This window comes from Chiloscyllium plagiosum, unplaced genomic scaffold, assembly GCF_037043375.1.
Source record: "Chiloscyllium plagiosum isolate Xiang-an unplaced genomic scaffold, Cpla_swu_hap1 HiC_scaffold_51, whole genome shotgun sequence".
NCBI classification, from domain to species: Eukaryota; Metazoa; Chordata; class Chondrichthyes; order Orectolobiformes; family Hemiscylliidae; genus Chiloscyllium; species Chiloscyllium plagiosum.
In genome coordinates, this window is record NW_028270189.1 from 25,322,715 (window position 1) to 25,339,945 (window position 17,231).

At 47.1% G+C, this 17,231-nt stretch overlaps 1 long non-coding RNA gene and 1 other non-coding gene across 3 annotated transcripts; one reads left to right on the forward strand and one right to left on the reverse strand.

Moving 5' to 3' along the window:
* The first annotated feature begins 3,751 nt into the window (after positions 1 to 3,751).
* trnas-gcu (transfer RNA serine (anticodon GCU)) lies at positions 3,752 to 3,833 on the forward strand. The gene has a single exon. It is a non-coding gene; the product is annotated as a tRNA-Ser (tRNA).
* Positions 3,834 to 3,986: 153 nt separating this feature from the next.
* Positions 3,987 to 14,928, reverse strand: LOC148135069 (uncharacterized). Of its 2 annotated transcripts, XR_015755506.1 has the most exons (5): positions 14,753 to 14,928; positions 14,246 to 14,361; positions 14,004 to 14,043; positions 12,249 to 12,377; positions 3,987 to 4,933 (listed from the first exon to the last, which is right to left on the reverse strand). It is a non-coding gene; the product is annotated as an uncharacterized LOC148135069 (long non-coding RNA). The 2 variants fall into 2 exon arrangements; XR_015755507.1 differs by lacking the exon at positions 12,249 to 12,377.
* Positions 14,929 to 17,231: the final 2,303 nt, after the last annotated feature.

A 17,231-nucleotide genomic window follows, 5' to 3' on the forward strand; every position in this document is an offset into this window, starting at 1 on the left:
AAACTGAAACAAAAACAGAAATTGCTGTAAAATCACAGGTGAGCTAGCACCATCTGTGCAGATGAATCACAGTTAACGTTTCACATTCACTGGGTCCATCTCTCCACAGATGCTGCAAGACGTCCTGAAAATTTCAGCAACGTCTGTTTTTGTTTGATTTTCAACATCGGCAATTTTTTCGTTTATGTTTTCTTATTTTCTGCCAATATTATTTGGCTAAAGATTACGTTAAATGTTTTAAATATGACTGCGATGGAACGGCCAGATTCCACCACCCCGCGTCTTTTATTTGGTTCACGTGACCAATGTCTTTCCACTTGTTCACCGCACCCGACAGCTGCCACTGCTTATTAATTGAGAAAATTGTGGCATTCTCTCGGATTGGTAATCAGGAGCGAGATTGATTGAAATTGTTGAAAACATAAGATAAACTGAGAAAATATGGGATATTAAACGGGAAACTGAAAGGGAAAGTGAGAACAGCGAATGACAATGTTTTGACAGAATTGAAATGGAATTGCTCAAGATACAGCAAGTGCTTTAATCCACAAACATGCCATAATGTGGAATGTAATGTTTGGAACAACCAATGCAAGCAGATTGCAAAATTTTAGTTTTAAAATCTTGCTGCAACTTTTTTGGTTTTAATGAACGCGCACACGGAATTCAGAGCTTTATTGATCCGCTAAACTGAAGAAGGAAATTCTTGCCTTTGAGGACACGTTGCGAATGTTCATTGATTTATCCCAGTAATGGCAGGACGATCCTCTGGAAGCATATGAGTAAAATCATTCAATGTTCCATGAGTTTCGAATGAGTGGTGAAGGGAATGTCTCCATTCACAAATTAATCATTCAGTAGAATTCAATACAGGGATCCATGAAATGATGAAAAAAAAGAACAAGAACACGGACATACGATAGACAATAGCTACGGCAATTACGATGTGAAAATTGTTGATTTCAGAACCACGGCGACCTTTGGTGATGGCATTTACTGTCCAGAACCAGTCTGCACTGGAATGACTGGAGACACACTATGAAGTATTTGAACTTCAGTCACCTTTAGAAATAGCTGAGAATCACTCAGTGCACGGAGAGTTAGAGATGTTGACCTTACAAACATTTCGAACATTTCGTGGAAGAAGAAAGGGAATGATAGATAATTTTAGTCTCCATGGAGACGATGTTCATGAACTGGATAGATAATACTTTACCTCATTGGAGTTTATGCATAGAGACGTCATATTTAATAAAGCAGAATTAATAGTGTAACTGTAAAATCTGTAGGTCACCCTCAGTGGGAGCATTGTGTGTAATCCTTGTCCTCATTCTCCACCTAAAACATGTAAAGAGATTAGAAAGGGCACAGACGCTGTTTCCTGGATAGCAAGATATTAGAAAGCCAAGTGACGTTGTTTACTGAGACATAAAAATATCAGAAAGGATACAAACGGGATGATAGAAATAATGAAGGATGTTATTCACGAGATTTGGAAATGCTGGAGAATAAGCACGCAAGTTTGAAGTAAACAAATGAGATTTTCACATAACACGAGGTTTGAATGACTAAATCGGGGAAATGCCCTAATTCGAGTGAATCAATAACTTTAGTTAGAGCTTCAAAACCATTCGTGAATCATTAAGAAAAGTTTGGATAAAAGTTTTGTTCACTCAATAGAGTTAGCTAAATCGTGAACGACTTTCCAGAAATAAAGTGTAGAAGCTGATTTCCCAGTGTTTTAAAAGATACACGAACAAACATACGAGGAGGGAATTTACCATTGAGAGAAAGTCAGTTTGGTTGCGTAACAATTTCGAATTTGGTTGACTTCAGACACAAAGACATTTCATGAACACGTACAACTGATTAAGATTGAGTATAAAAAGTTCATGGATTGGTAAGGTGTGACGTATTATTCAAGGTGAAACTCTGCAAATGGAGCTGATGTCCTAAAATAACTGCAGATAGATATTATATCCTAATGAGTAGGAATTGAATCGTCACTTGGAGACGCAACACCTACTTTAAAGATTTGACTACATTCACATGATGTTATGTATATTTCGTACATTCTTAACTCCACCCAAAAAATCCACCAAGAAGACTCTGTCCTTTTGTGTTGTTTACCCTCTGTACCTCTCTGCAGCACGCCATTGAAGATAAAATATGCTCAGACCAAAATTCAATTCAACACAATGTTCAATCGGTCCTATGTGATTTTTTTTTATCATTGCAATGACCTTTGTGAGTTTGTAACAAACTGCGTAACATGAAACAATTTCAACATCTGTTTTCCCGGAATTTAACTCAGTACACATGGGAAACGTTATCCAACGGCTGAAAAATCACCTTTGGCTCTCTCTCCACACATATCTCTCCACGTTTTAGATACTTGCAGTATGTTTGTTGATCAAGGAGTTATTATCCAGAAAAGGTTGTTTCTCAATCCACAAACACGAGTCTTTCCCCATAAACTTGGCTTTGCTCAATATCAACTTCTATCTGTACCCCTCAAGACGACGATAAACTGAAGCTGGTCCATGTGAGGCTCAAAGTTAAAACTTCGGCACAGCACAGCCCACTATACTGGAGCAGAGATACCGTGCACTGGTCACCTGCAGCAGAGGAGCATCACGTTAATGCTTACCTCTACATTCCTGGTTGTACCTGAACGTTTGGCAAACCGAGTTTCTCTGATTCCATGGCTAGTAACGGGGATTATACGATCATCTTCACCAGTAGTTCTGGCCGCGAGTGCGGAAAGTGGTGAGCTACTTATTCCAAAGATCGGTAGATTATTGACATATACAATTTCAACAATTACCTTCACTAACAAATGAACATTTCATTTTGTTTTTCACCTGTAGAAATCTTAAAGTCTTCATCTTTAACAGACTCAATGACAGATCTTCATTGTACTCTGGCATCAAATTCCAAAGTGTAAACCCCCTCTGAATTCTTCCACCGTAGTCTGCTGTTTGGGAAGTGTTCCTGTTGTGGGAAATGCACTTCCCCGTGTGTCACCTGCTGCTCCCAGCATGCGCTCTGGCACTGCACTCATTTTCCTTCTGACACTTGTTCACTGTGTTGCTAAGATCATGCAGTGACTTGGTGTCACACGGGCCAGGAAAATGATACAGATCAAGGTTTTTGCATTGTTGAATTCAATTGTCAGTTTATCCTAATTTAGGATTTTAAAATTGTCTGCCCTGTACACAAGTACGTGTCAAAAGTATCTGAGCAGAAGAAAGATGTTCCGAATAATGGCATTGAGCACTGTGCACTCTCCTCCAGTCTGGAAAACAATTCTTCAAGGGAAATATAATAGACAATAGACAATAGGTGCAGGAGTAGGCCATTCTGCCCTTCGAGCCAGCACTACATTTCATTATGATCATGGCTGATCATCCTCAATCAGTATCCTGTTCCTGCCTTATCCCATAACCCTTGATTCCACTATCGTTATGAGCTCTATCCAACTATTTCTTGAAAGAACACCCCCTGTTTTCTCGGGTTCGTTATTCCATTGACTTCAAATCTTCACAGAATTCAACAGACCTTCATTTTTGTGCAGATCACTGTGAGCAGAGTGGGAATGCGCTTGCCACACAACCCAGAGGTCAGACAATCGCCTTGGAACCGTACTGTACTATTTATCATCTCACCAACACGAGGGAGAAATATCTGCTCTGCTCCATAATTTACGCAATTCACTTATTAATAACGTCATATGCTAGCCTGCATATGTGACGTGGTGGCCGAGAGGTTAAGGCGATGGACTGCTAATCCATTGTGCTCTGCACGCGTGGGTTCGAATCCCACTCGCGTCGCTGCTTTTAATTACCCTTCCTCAACAGTCTTCTGCAAAAGAAGGTCCACAGATCCAGAACTGTCGAAGAGAATAAATGCTTCTTCATCTCTGTTTTAATTGTGGGATCCGAATTCTAATGGGAAGTTAAAAATCACACAACACCAGGTTATAGTCCAACAGGTTTAATGGAAGCAATAGCTTTTGGAGAGATGCTCCTTCATCAGGTGACCGTGGAGTACACAGTGGTAAGATACGGAATTTATAGCCAAACGTTACAGTGTAATGTCACTGAAACTGAACTTTGAAAAATACCTTGATTTTTTGTTAAATCTTACATCTGTTAGAATGACTATGTTAGGTTCACTTCTTTCTTATGTAAATCGAAAAACTTTCTTTTAACAGTTACATTCTCAGGTGAACTTTACCAATTAGTGTCATCACAGATAATATGTTGACAATGTTAGTCTCTGTGTGCTGCGTCCGTCTCAATATGTTTAGACTGACGCTAATCTAAAAAAAAAACAACATGCTGCAGGCAAGGATGCTTTGAGACATGGTACATTGGTGAAACCGAGCAGAGGAGACAGCAACGGAATGAGTACTGCACATCAATCAACAGACAGGCATGCCCCTTCCCAGTTGGAGAGCACTTCAGTGGTCCAGGAGATTCGACCTCAGACCTTCGGATGACAATCCTCCAGGGCGGGCTTCGGTACAAGTAACAGCTAAAAATACCAACGCAGCGGCTGATAGCTAAATTCAGTACTGAAAATGTGTTGCTGGAAAAGCGCAGCAGGTCAGGCAGCATCCAGGGAACAGGAGAATCGACGTTTCGGGCATAAGCCCTTCTTCAGGAATGAGGAACGTTTGTCCAGCAACCGTCGTGTTGTTGTGGTCTGGCGATAGAGGAGTCCAAAGACCTGCATATCCTTGGTGGAGTGGGAGGGGGAGTGAAATTGTTGAGCCACAGGGTGGTTGGGTTAGTTGGTCCGGGTGTCCCAGAGGTGTTCTCTGAAACGCTCCGCAAGTAGGCGGCCTGTCTCGCCAATATAGAGGAGGCCACATCGGGTGTAGAGGATGTGGAATGCTTGGAACTTTTCTTGATGACTTTGTTTTTACCTATTTTGTTCAGTTGAAAAATGACCGTTTTTGAGTTTTTTAGAGCAAGGCGAATGGCCTTTCAGCCTATTATATCAGTATGAGTCATCAAACATCTGGCTTGTAAACACAGTTTCAAGCACGTGACTCACCGCCTGTTGTGTTCTAACATTTCAAGTCTTTAGTTAAATTGTTATTCAATTTCGTAAGGGCTTAAGTGGAACAAAAACATCTCTGTGAACTGACAGTTCTGAAATACACTATTTCTCAGAGTCGTTTGTTAGTTTTCCTCATGACGCTGCGGAAAATGTTTGTGCACTCACATCTGAATTGCTTTGCCCTGTTTCTTCTTCAACTTCCTCCTTCTTTCTATTAAATGGTTTAGATTCCAATACAGAAACAAGGTGCAGGCGGCGGAAGTCAAGTATTTGTACTTTCACTGACACTCTGTCTCGCCGGGATCTGTAGTCCTTCCTCACACTAATTCAGACAGCACTGTCCTTCCTGTGACATGTACCGTGGAGAATGGAAGGACAGGCATTAATAACCCGCATTTGGAAACGGAGCGACAGTTTTAAAACATTTACAATGCCCCAGAAAGTAATTGAGCTCCTATCTCCCGCATAACATACGGTGACACTAACCTCTATACTACCGAGGACGACAGTTTCAAAGGAGACTCTTCAACCCGTTGTGGTTGCATTTGTAAAAAACAACTGCTTACCCACCCGAATCGTTTAGTCCATAGACTCTGGGCAAGTTAGCACGACCAATTCACATCACCTGCACATATTTGGGCTGTGGGAGTAAACCCACGCAGACACGGGGTGAATGTGCAAACTTCAAACAGAAAATCTCCTGACTGAGCCAGCACACCGCCCTAGCGTTTTTAACTAAACTGACAAACGACTCTGAGAAATAGTGTATTTCAGAACTGTCAGTTCACAGAGATGTTTCAGAGAACACCTCTGGGACACCCGGACCAACTAACCCAACCACCCTGTGGCTCAACACTTTCACTCCCCCTCCCACTCCACCAAGGATATGCAGGTCTTTGGACTCCTCTATCGCCAGACCACAACAACACGACGGTTGCTGGACAAACGTTCCTCATTCCTGAAGAAGGGCTTATGCCCGAAACGTCGATTCTCCTGTTCCCTGGATGCTGCCTGACCTGCTGCGCTTTTCCAGCAACACATTTTCAGTACTGAATTTAGCTATCAGCCGCTGCGTTGGTATTTTTAGCTGTTACTTGTACCGAAGCCCGCCCTGGAGGATTGTCATCCGAAGGTCTGAGGTCGAATCTCCTGGACCACTGAAGTGCTCTCCAACTGGGAAGGGGCATGCCTGTCTGTTGATTGATGTGCAGTACTCATTCCGTTGCTGTCTCCTTATAATTGGTGCTGTCTCCTTATAATTGGTGCTTTCTTCCATCCTGTTTAATTAACAAATGGTATTGTTGTTGGAGTGAGGTCGATGGAAAATAAAGACCATGAAAGCATGGGAAGGGTTAAAGCATGAAGACCACTGGGAATCTGTGGTCTGTGGAAGGCAGGGGCAGGATGGGATAACCATAGTGGAACATTCTTACACCAATTAGCAGAGTAAGGTCACTATGGCAGATGAGATAACACAAGTAATAAAGCAAGTTTCTCTGTTAAGTGTTATTATGACAGGATTGGGACCGTAAATATTCGGGACATAACATTAAAATATCTAATTAATAGTTAGTACAGTCAGCTTGAGACAGGAGACAATTGTAATAGATGGAATAGCTAAATATCTATCATGACAGGTTAGTCTGCAATGAAAGATCACTGCAGCAGAGTTAGCAATATATATCTAATCATGACATTAGAATGTATAATTAAAGAGATAATGGGAACTAACATCACTGGTTTATTGTGCAGCTGGAGTGAGGTACTTTGATTTATATCGTTGGACATGCTGATAAGCTCACAGAAACCTGATAAAAATGACATAAAAATCCACGGACCCTGAGGTTTGACGGCATTCGAGAATCTGCTTTCTCAGTGTCACGTTGTTTGTTTACAAATGAAAGACCTATTTCTTGAAGAACTCTCTGCGTCTCCTGGTGGTTCTCTATATTTTCTCCGCAATAGTACCTGACCCAGTAATGCAGGGCCCTGGTCTCTGTCTCTGTCTCTCTCTCTCTCTCTCTCTCAGTCTCTCACATATGCACACATACACAGAGTTACTGAGAGACAATGAATGACAGAATAAAAGAACCATTTTCAAATATCAAAGCTCCGTTAAACATCCTGGGATGTGTTGATGGGGACAGTGTAGAGGTAGCTTTACTCTGTATCTAATCCTGTTCTGACCTTGCCTTGGGAAGGGTTGATGGGGATTTAGTAAAGGGAGCTTTCCTTTTGATCTAACCCCATCCTGTCCATGCCCTGGGCGGGGTTGATAGGGAGAGTGCAGGGAGATTATTATTTTGGAATATAGGAACTGGAGGGGGTCATTCAGCCCCTCGAGCCTGTTCCATCATTTAATGGCATCATGACTGATCTGTGGCCTAACTCCACATTCCTTCCTTTGGTCCATATCCCTCAATATCTTCACTGAACAAAAATGTATCTCTCTCTGATTTAACCTGAACGACTGATCCAGCATCCACTGCTGTTTGTGGAAGAGAGTCCCAAACCTCTCCCACAATTTGTGTGCCAAAGTCCTTCCCACCATCTCTCCTGAACGCTCTGGCCCCTGATTTTCTGACTCTGCTCCCTCTTGGTCTAGAATCTCTAACCAGTGGGAATCGTTGATCTTGATATAACTTTTATCCTGTTTTTACCTTGAAGGCTTTGATCAGATCACCCCTTAACTCTCTCAGTTCTGGAGGAAAACGGTCTCATTTGTCGAGTGTCCCTCAGAACGTAACCCCTGAGGTTCAGGATCATTCTTATAAACCTCCTTTGTGCTCCCTCTCTGTACTCCAACCTGATACCCACACACTTACTTGCACTAAACTCCATGTAACACAGCTTTGCCCATTCACCCAGTCTATCAATAAGTCTTTGTAATGTTAAGGTACCATCTGCACTGTCTACAATGCTGCTTAACTTTGTACCTGACACCATGTTGTCCCTATCCTGTGTGTGTTTGATAGGAACAGTGCAGAGGGATTTGTACTTGTATCTAACCCTATGCTGCACATGTCCTGGGAGTATTTGATGCAGACAGTATGGAGGGAGATTTACTCTGTATCTAGCCCGTGTTTTCCCTATCCTGGGAATGAAGACACCATTGGCTCAGAGACAGGAGAGAGAGGAATGAGGGTTTCAGACTGGAGGGAGCTACAGGCACGTACAAGTTGGGGAAATGTTTTCAGTAAAAGGCGATTGGTCCCAGGTCACTGCAGATGTGTAATAAGATTAGATTAGATTAGATTACAGTGTGGAAACAGGCCCTTTGGCCCAACAAGTCCACACCGACCCGCCGAAGCGAAACCCACCCATACCCCTACATTTACCCCTTACCTAACACTATGGGCAATTCAGTATGGCCAATTCACCTGACCCTGCACATCTTTTGGACTGTGGGAGGAAACCGGAGCACCCGGAGGAAACCCACGCAGACACGGGGAGAACGTGCAAACTCCACACAGTCAGTCGCCTGAGGCGGGAATTGAACCCGGGTCTCTGGCGCTGTGAGGCAGCAGTGCTAACCACTGTGCCACCGTGCCTTTCCTTCACTATGCTCGTTCAATCCCTGGTAAGATCTGCGACCACACCATGTTCCTTCCTAACTGCTGACTGTGTTAGATACATTAATACATTGGCAATGGGCAGAGGTGCTTTTAAATCTGGGATCTTGCTGTGTAACTTGCCTTCAAAATGCTTTCGCTCTCCCTTTCAAGTAATCTGTTCTCTCTTTTATCCGGATGAACGTTTGTTGGGAAAGCTGCAACGTGAAGATCCAAAATGTTCAGGCCGAGGAAAACCTTGGCCAAGCTCCAGAGGGGGACAGGTTCTGAGGTCTGAGGCCTAGTCGACAGGAGGGAGGCGGGCCAGAAAAAAGACGGATGGGTGATAAAACAGAATGGAAAGTGAGGTGGAACAACGGACAGAGGGATCGACAGAAGGAGAGGGAGGAAAGGGAGAAGGAGGCAGTGGAGAGGGAGGGAGAGTGAGGGGGAAGGAAGACTAAGGGGGAGGGAGGGAGGACAAAGTGGGGAGGGAGGACGAAGGAAGACAAAGTGGGAGAGAGGATGGGGTGGGAGGGCAAAGGGGAGGGGGAACGGATGGGGAGGGAGGATGGGGTGGGAAGGCGATGGGGTGTGAGGGTTTGGGGAGGGAGGATGGGGTGGGAGGGGAAGGGAGGGCGAGGGAGGACGAAGGAGTGGAACAGGCCAGGGTGGGGGGAAACGAGAGCGAAGGGGTGAGTACAGGTAGAGGGTCCCACTTGGTTGGTCAATGGGAGGAATGAATCCAGTTGGTGAGAGGGAGCCGTGGAAGGGAGTCAGGGGATGGCGAGGGAGGTTATTTGAAATTGGAGAACTCAGTGTTGAGTCCTCCGGGCTGTAGGTTGCCCAGGCGGAGGATGAGATGTTTCTCCAATTTGTGGTGTGGTTAATTGTGGCAATGCAGGACGTCGAGGATGGTCATGTTGGAAAGGGAGTGGTTGGGAGGAATTGAACTGGGCGGTGACTGGGAGATCTGGTCAGTCCCTGGGGCCCGGCTGTGATGCTCGGAGAACCGTTCCCTAAGTTTCTGTTGGGTCTCCCTGGTATAGAGAAGCCCACATCGGGAGCACCTGATACTGGAAACACGGTTGGAGGAGAGGCAGGTGATCCTCTGTCTCCCCTGGAAGGAGGGTTTGGGGGTCCTGGAGGTGAGGGGGATGGGGGTGTAACAGCAGGTTTTGCATCTTTTCCGGTGGCAGGGGAACGTACCTGGGGGTTTGGAGGGTGAGAGTGGAACAAACCCATGGAGTGTCGAAGGGAACGGTCCTTGTGGAAGTCAGAGAGGGGGGGAAGGAGAAGGTGGTCTTGGTGGGAAAGCAAGTTCCTGATCCCAAAACAAATGGTCCCATTCATTCCAAGCTCTGGTCCTGGATTATAACGCTAATCGGGGCGGGTTGGTCGGGTGAGCATGGGACTGTTTTGACATTGGTACAGGGTCGAGGGAGATACTCACTGCAGAATCCTCCCCATTCGCCTGGTCCTGGTTGTTATCTCAGGGTTCGGTTTATTCCAGTTATATTCAGGGAGAACTGTCAGTATTTGATCGGGACAGATGGGGCCAGACGGGGCTGGGCAGGGACTGACTGGGGACCGATGGATATAAGTGGGGACGGTCGGGGACTGGCCGGGGACAGGTGGGGACTGATTGGAGACAGGTGGGAACTGATTGGGGACAGGTGGGGACTGATTGGGGACAGGTGGGGAATGATTGTGGACAGGTGGGAACTGATTGGGGAAAGGTGGGGACTGATTGGGGACAGGTGGGGAATGATTGGGGACAGAGGCAGAGATGTCCCCCGCCCTCCTTCACTCCCTTTCCTTCCCCCTCCTTTACACACTTCCTTCCAACCAATCTCCTCCCCTCTCAACTTCCCCCTCTCCTGCCCATCTCCTTCCAGTCCTCTCTCCACCACACCCCTACCCCCTCCTTCCTCCCCTCTCCACCTCACCCCCATTCCCCCTTCCCCTTTCTCTCCACCTCTCCTCCCCTTCTCCTCACTCTTTCCAAACTCCCTCCTCCCTCTGCCCCCCTCCTTCCCCCTCCTCTCCTTCTTCCCCTCTTGTTCCCCCATCTCCTCCCCATTCCAACCCCCTCCTGCCCTTCTCCTCGCACCACTTCTCCTTCACCCCATTTCTCCTTCACCGTTCCTTCCCCCACCTTTCCTTCTTCCCTGTCCTTTGCCCCCCTCTGCTTGCCCCTCCTTTCCTTCACCCCCTCCTTCCTCCCCTCTCCTTTCCCTCCTCTCCTTCCCCAAATCCTTCACCCTCCTCTCCTTCAACCCCCTCCTTCCCCACCTCCTTCACCCTCCTCTCCTTCCCGACCATTTTCACCCTCCTCTCCTTCCTCCCCGTTCTTCCTCCCCTCCTTGCACTCCTCTCCAACCCCTCACCTCCTTCACACACACTCCCCTTCTTCCACTCCCCTACTCTTCCTCCTCCCCTCCCCCCTCGCCCTCTCTCTGTCCCCCTCCTATCCTCCCCTTCTCCACTTCTCCCTCCTTCCTTCCCATCCTTCGCCCACTCTCCTCCTCCTCTCCTTCCCCCTCCTCTCCTTCCCCTTTCTCTCCTACCCACTCCCTCCGTCCCCACAATTCCTCCTCTCCTTGCCACCCTTTTCTCCTTCCCCCCTCCTTTTCCATCCTCTCCTTTCCCCCTCTCCTTCCCACCCTCTGCATCACCCTTCCCCCTTCCCCCACTCCTTCCCACCCACTCATCTTCTCCTTTCCCCTTTCCTCCACTCCCACTCTCTCTTTCTCTCTCTCTGCCTCTCCCCTCCATTCCCCTTACATTCTCCCTTCTCCGATCCTACCAATTGCTTCCCCCCTACTCTGCCCCCTTCTCCTCTTTCCTTCACTCCTTCCATCACTGCTCTCCTTCCCTCCTTCCATCCCTGTTCTCCTTCCCTATCTCCTTCCCTCCCCTTCCACTCTCCATTCGCCCCTCCTTCCCCATCTCCTTCCCCCTTCACTCCGTCCTTCCCCCTCTTAACCCCTCTCCATCCCACCTTCCTTCCCCCTGTCCTTTCCCCAACTCTCCTTCCCCTCCAATCCTTCCCCCCACCATTCCGTACTCCTTGCGTTCCATCCCCGCCTCCAATTCTCCTTCCCTTCCTCTCCTTTCCCCCTTCAATCCCTTACCCCACGCCTTCGTCCCCTCTCCTTTGCCTTTCAACTAATGCTGTTTCTTTCCTTCCAAGGGATCTTGCTGCCCGCTTGAAGATTCAAAGAGTGAAACTTTGGGTTCAGGAGGCCTTTGAGCAAACGCTTTCTCCAGAGGGGACACGGTCCTGAGGGCCTGGTCGACAGGCTACTCCCCGTGGGGGCTCACGTGAGTTGTGTGTTGATTTACCCCGAGGTTTAACCTTCTGGGGGACACTGAGTTTTAGGGGCCTCTGGTTAACTGGCTCCTGTCAGATTGCGGCCCTGTCATTTTTAAAACAGATTTGAACCTGGGGTAAAAATAACCGGGCCCTGGGATTTGACACAAACACATCAATCCCCAGTGAGTGTCTGACAGACAGGACTTCCCAAGGAAGGAATTAAAACCTTAAATGAGAAACTCGATCCAAAGACTTGTTCTAATATCAGAGTAATACTACTTGTGGGATCTTACTATGTCTCAAATTACCTGCAGAGTGCCCTACAGTACAACAGTCTCTCCCCCCGAGGAGGAGATTTGATTTGGGAGTTGAAACTCGGACGATGAAGAGACAGACAGAATCCAAGCATTCTGCCGTGAGGAATCATCAGACAAGAGCTGGAGCCAGAGAGAGAGAATAATCAGAAACCGTCCTGTCTCCTTGTTGTTCATTTACACACAGACACACAGACACAGACACAGACACACACACACACACAAGGAAAAGAATTGTGGGGTTCAGGCTATCTCTGTGATTTTTACCATAAGGGGCGAGCTCTGGGCTGGAGGGGGTGGGGGAGACAAAGGGGCAGAAAGGGGTAGAGAGGGAGTTGCTGCACAGTCTGATCCCACAGATGATACTGCCTCTGTCACTCACTGCAGGTTTCATCTTCATTCCCGTGTTCGCTCTCTCCCTTTCCTACATCTTTCCTTCAATCCCCATCTCTCTCCATCCTTCCCATCTCCATCCTGCTCACGTTCCCCTGGAGATTCCCTTCCTACAACTCTCTGCCTCCTCACTGTTTAATCGTTTGATTTACTGCAATTATTTAATCGTTCAGCCTTTCCCAATTTCTCTCTCGCTCTCCCTGGGCTATTTCTCTCTCCCTCCGCCTGTCGTTTTTCTCTCTTTCCCTGTCAGTTCTCTCTCTCTCTCTGTCCTTCAGTCTCCCTCCCACCAGGTATTTGTTTATTCTGCTTTCGGTCTTTCATTCTCTTTGTCTTGTTCTCTCACTGGGTTTTATTCTCACCACCATCCCCCCTTCACTACAACCTGTCCCTCACGCTCTCTCTCTCTTCTCCACCCCCCCATTTCCCACTTCCTCCCTCTCCACCTGTCCCAGAGGGTGACTTGGACTCCGTGCCATGTAGGGGGTGGGAAGGCGATGGGTTGGGAAGGCGATGGGGTGGGAAGGCGATGGGGTGGGAAGGCGATGCGGTGGGAAGGCGATGGGGGAAGGCGCGAGTGGGAAGGCGATGGGGTGGGAAGGGCGATGGGGTAGGAAGGGCGATGGAGGTGGGAAGGGCGTTGGGGGAGAAGGCGATTTGGGGCTGGGAAAGCGATAGGGGTGGGTAGGCAATGGGGTAGAAAGAAATGGGTTAGAAGGCAATGGGGTAGAAGGCAATGGGGGGTGGGAAGGCGATGGGGTGAAGGCGATGGGGAGAATGTGCAGGTGGGAAGGCGATGGGGGGGGTGGGAAGGCGATGGGGGGGTGGGGACGCGATGGGGGGTGGGAAGGCGATGGGGTGTGCGAAGGCGATGGGTGTGGGAAGGCAATGGGGGTGTGGGAAGGCAATGGGGGTTGGGAAGGCAATGGTGGAGGGTGGGAAGGCAATGGGGAGGAGGGTGACGGGGGTAGTGGAGGAGGGTGACGGGGGTGGGTGAGGAGGGTGACGGGGGTGGGTGAGGAGGGTGACGGGGGTGGGGGAGGAGGGTGACGGGGGGAGAAGAGTGACGGGGGGAGAAGGGTGACGGGGGGAGAAGGGTGACGGGGTGAGAAGGGTGACGGGGGTGAGAAGGGTGACGGGGGGAGAAGGGTGACGGGGGAGAAAGGTGACGGGGAGGGAAGGCGACGGGAGGGGGAAGGTGATAGCGGGTAAGCATGGGTGTGTACGAGCAGGGAAGGGAATAGTGTGTGTCAGAGGGAGCATGAAGAATGAAAGCAAAAATAGAGCATAGCAGGGTCTGAGTGATGTTGGTGAGGGAGGCCACACATACGAGTGGAATAAATTAACAGCACATACCTCAGGGACCTGCAGTGACGAAGCTCTCATTTGACCATAACTAGAAGAAATAACAATAAACTGTCACAGAGAGTTAAAATACTCATTATTAAAGGTAGCGCAGGTTGGACATTGGCAAAGAGATTGTCATGGAGGACAGGGATTCAGATCCACAGTGAAGAGATCACACCAGGGCCTAACCAATGAACCACAGCAAAGCAAGTTAACTACTGAATTATAGATGAAAGCTCAAAAATATTCACCTCTGAATCAATGTCGTTGTACTTCAATGTAAACTCTCTAGCTGGAGCTTGGAGTTGAGAAGTTAGCACAGAACTTGCATCAGAGAAACGCTTCAGTTTTCATTGCTTCCACTACTCTGCAAAATGAGATGACAAAAGAAACATGTTGAGAGACATTCAGAATAAACAAATGTATCTCTTGGCTTGAGTATTAAACATCCACCTGTTAAAGGTGTTTCCAAAATCGACCACCATCAGTTCAGGACGGGAATTTACAAAATGATTTGAGAGATCTAGTATTTTAATGACAAGATTATGTTGTAGAGATGATTTGAGAGATGCATCCAATTTTAAGACGTTTTTCTAACCGCCAATTTTGTTCTTCCAAAGATTATTTGGATAGCAGAAGATTGGAATTCAGGAAAGATAAAATTATTAATGAACAGATTCAATCTTCTGTGTGAATCTCCTCAATGGCGGAGTAGCTACCCAGCATTCTCCGCGGGGATGAATACTCTCTATACTCACTACAGGGAGGGCGGTGCAGCCGCAGTGCTGTGTTTGTCTCCGTGTGAAATGGCGAGACGCGCTTTTCCAGACGGTAGGGCTGCAGGACCTGGAGAGAGGGATTCAGACCGAGAATAAACCCTTCCAGCGAGAAGCGAGCACCTTGAAAAATAACTTGTGGCTAAGTGTTTTACAGTTCCGAGGTGAACAGCCGCCATCTTGGCCGGAAATGTGGACGCATGCGCAGAGGGATGTATGACGTCACTGGGCGGGGCCTAAGGGAGATTCATGCAGATGCTGAAAATCTGAGACGAGAGTCATAGAGATGTACAGCATGGAAACAGAGCCTTCAGTCCAGCCCATTCATACCAACCAGATATCCCAACCCAATCTAGTCCCACCTGCCAGCAACCGGCCCATATCCCTCCAAACCCTTCCTATTCATATACCCATCCAAATGTCTTTTAAATGTTGCAATTGTACCAGCCTCCACCACTTCCTCTGGCAGCTCATTCCATACATGTACCACTCTGTGCGTGAAAGAATTGCCCCTTGGGTCTCTTTTATATATTTGCCCTCTCACCCTAAACCTCTGCCCTCTAGTTCTGGACTGCCCCACCCCAGGGAAAAAAAACTTTGTCTATTTATCCTTTCCATGCCCCTAATGATTTTGGAAAACCTCTGTCAGGTCAACCCTCAACCTCCGTCACTCCAGGGAAAACAGCCCCAGCCTGTTCAGCTTCTCCATATAGCTCAAATCCTCCAATCCTGGCAACATCTTTGTAAATCTTTTCTGAACCCGTTCAAGTTTCGCAACATCTTTCCAAAAGGAAGAGACCAGAATTGCACATAATATTCCAACAGTCGCCTATCTGATGTCATCTTCAGCTGCAACATGTCCTCCCAACTCCTGTACTCAATACTCTGACCAATAAAGGAAAGCATACCAAACGCCTTCTTCACTATCCTATTGACCTGCAACTCCACTTTTAAGGAGCTATGAACCTGCACTCCAAGATCTCTTTGTTCATCAACACTCCCTTGGACCTTACCATTAAGTGTATAAGTCCATCTAAGATTTGTTTTCCCAAAATCCAGAACCTTGCATTTTTCTGAATTAAACTCCATCTGCTATTTCTCAGCCCATTGGCCCACCTGGTCAAGATCCTGTTGTAATCTGAGGTAACATTCTTCTCTGTCCACTACACCTCCAATTTTGGTGTCATCTGCAATCTTACTAACTGTACCTCTTATGCTCACATCCAAATCAAATCAGAAAGTGCTGGAGGAAGTCAGCAGGTCTGGCAGGAGATGTGGACAGAGGAACAGAGTGCACCATTCCAGTCCTGTGTGCATCTCCTTCAGAACCCATTGCCCGGGTGGTGCAGTGTCCTAGGCGATAGCTTTATAACAGCTTCACCCTCAGGTGATCTTTGAAACAAAAGCAGTCTACTTGAATCCCTGAATTTTTCTGCAGGTGACATTTTTAACCAACCTGTTCAGACGTGTCATGTCCCACTTGTGAAGTAGGTGGGCCTTGAGAAGCCAGGCCTTGTTATTTCGAGGGGAGTTCCTCAGGGTGGAGTCTCAGGGTCAACCAACTTCAGCTGCTTTGTCAATAAATTTCCCTTCAGAAGCAGGGTTGTTGGTTGACAATTGGACAATATTCAGCATCATTTTCAACAGCTCAGATACTGATGTAGCGCATATCCATATGTTCAGGTTGTAAGTTTGCTCGCTGAGATGGTAGGTTTGTTCTAATTGAGAACAATCTTACAACCTGAACCTCAACGTAGCTAAAAAACCGCATATCCATATGTAGCAAGACCTGGCCAGGATCTAAAATCTTTACCAGCCGTATCACATCCGTGCCTGGCAAAGCCTATCTTCAACAAGAGAATATCCGAGTATCCCTTGTTGACAATCCACAACAATATCATTGTTGAATCCTGTATGAGCAGCATTCCGGGGGTGTAATATTGACCAGAAACTGAACAGGACTAACCATATAACTACAGTTGATACAAGATCAGGGCAGATGCAAAAAGTCTTGCAGCGCTCAACTCACCTCCTGACTGCCCACCTTACAATACGTAAGTCAGGTGTGATACAGAATCCTCTCCACTTGCCTGGTTGAATGCTGCTTCAGTGACACAAGAACCTTGTCAACATGTGGGACAAAACAGCACTCTTAATTGCCAACAACCTTCATCATTGCCTTTCTTCCCCATTGCTGTACAGTAGCAGCAAAGGGGATCATAGCTTGTGTAACATCCTTCTGGATAGGGGACAGTGCTGTCCACCAGTTGGCAAGGTACATCCCACAAGAGGTGTGCACCTCAGGACACACATTGTCTCATGTATGTTGGAACAACAACCTGATTTATTCAGGAAGGTTCCTTTTTGCTTTTGATGGGACTTTTTGCATCTTTTGATATGATTGGATCATTTGTTTGGGAGGAGGTATAGAGTAGAGGGAGGATGTCTTTCTGAAATTGGA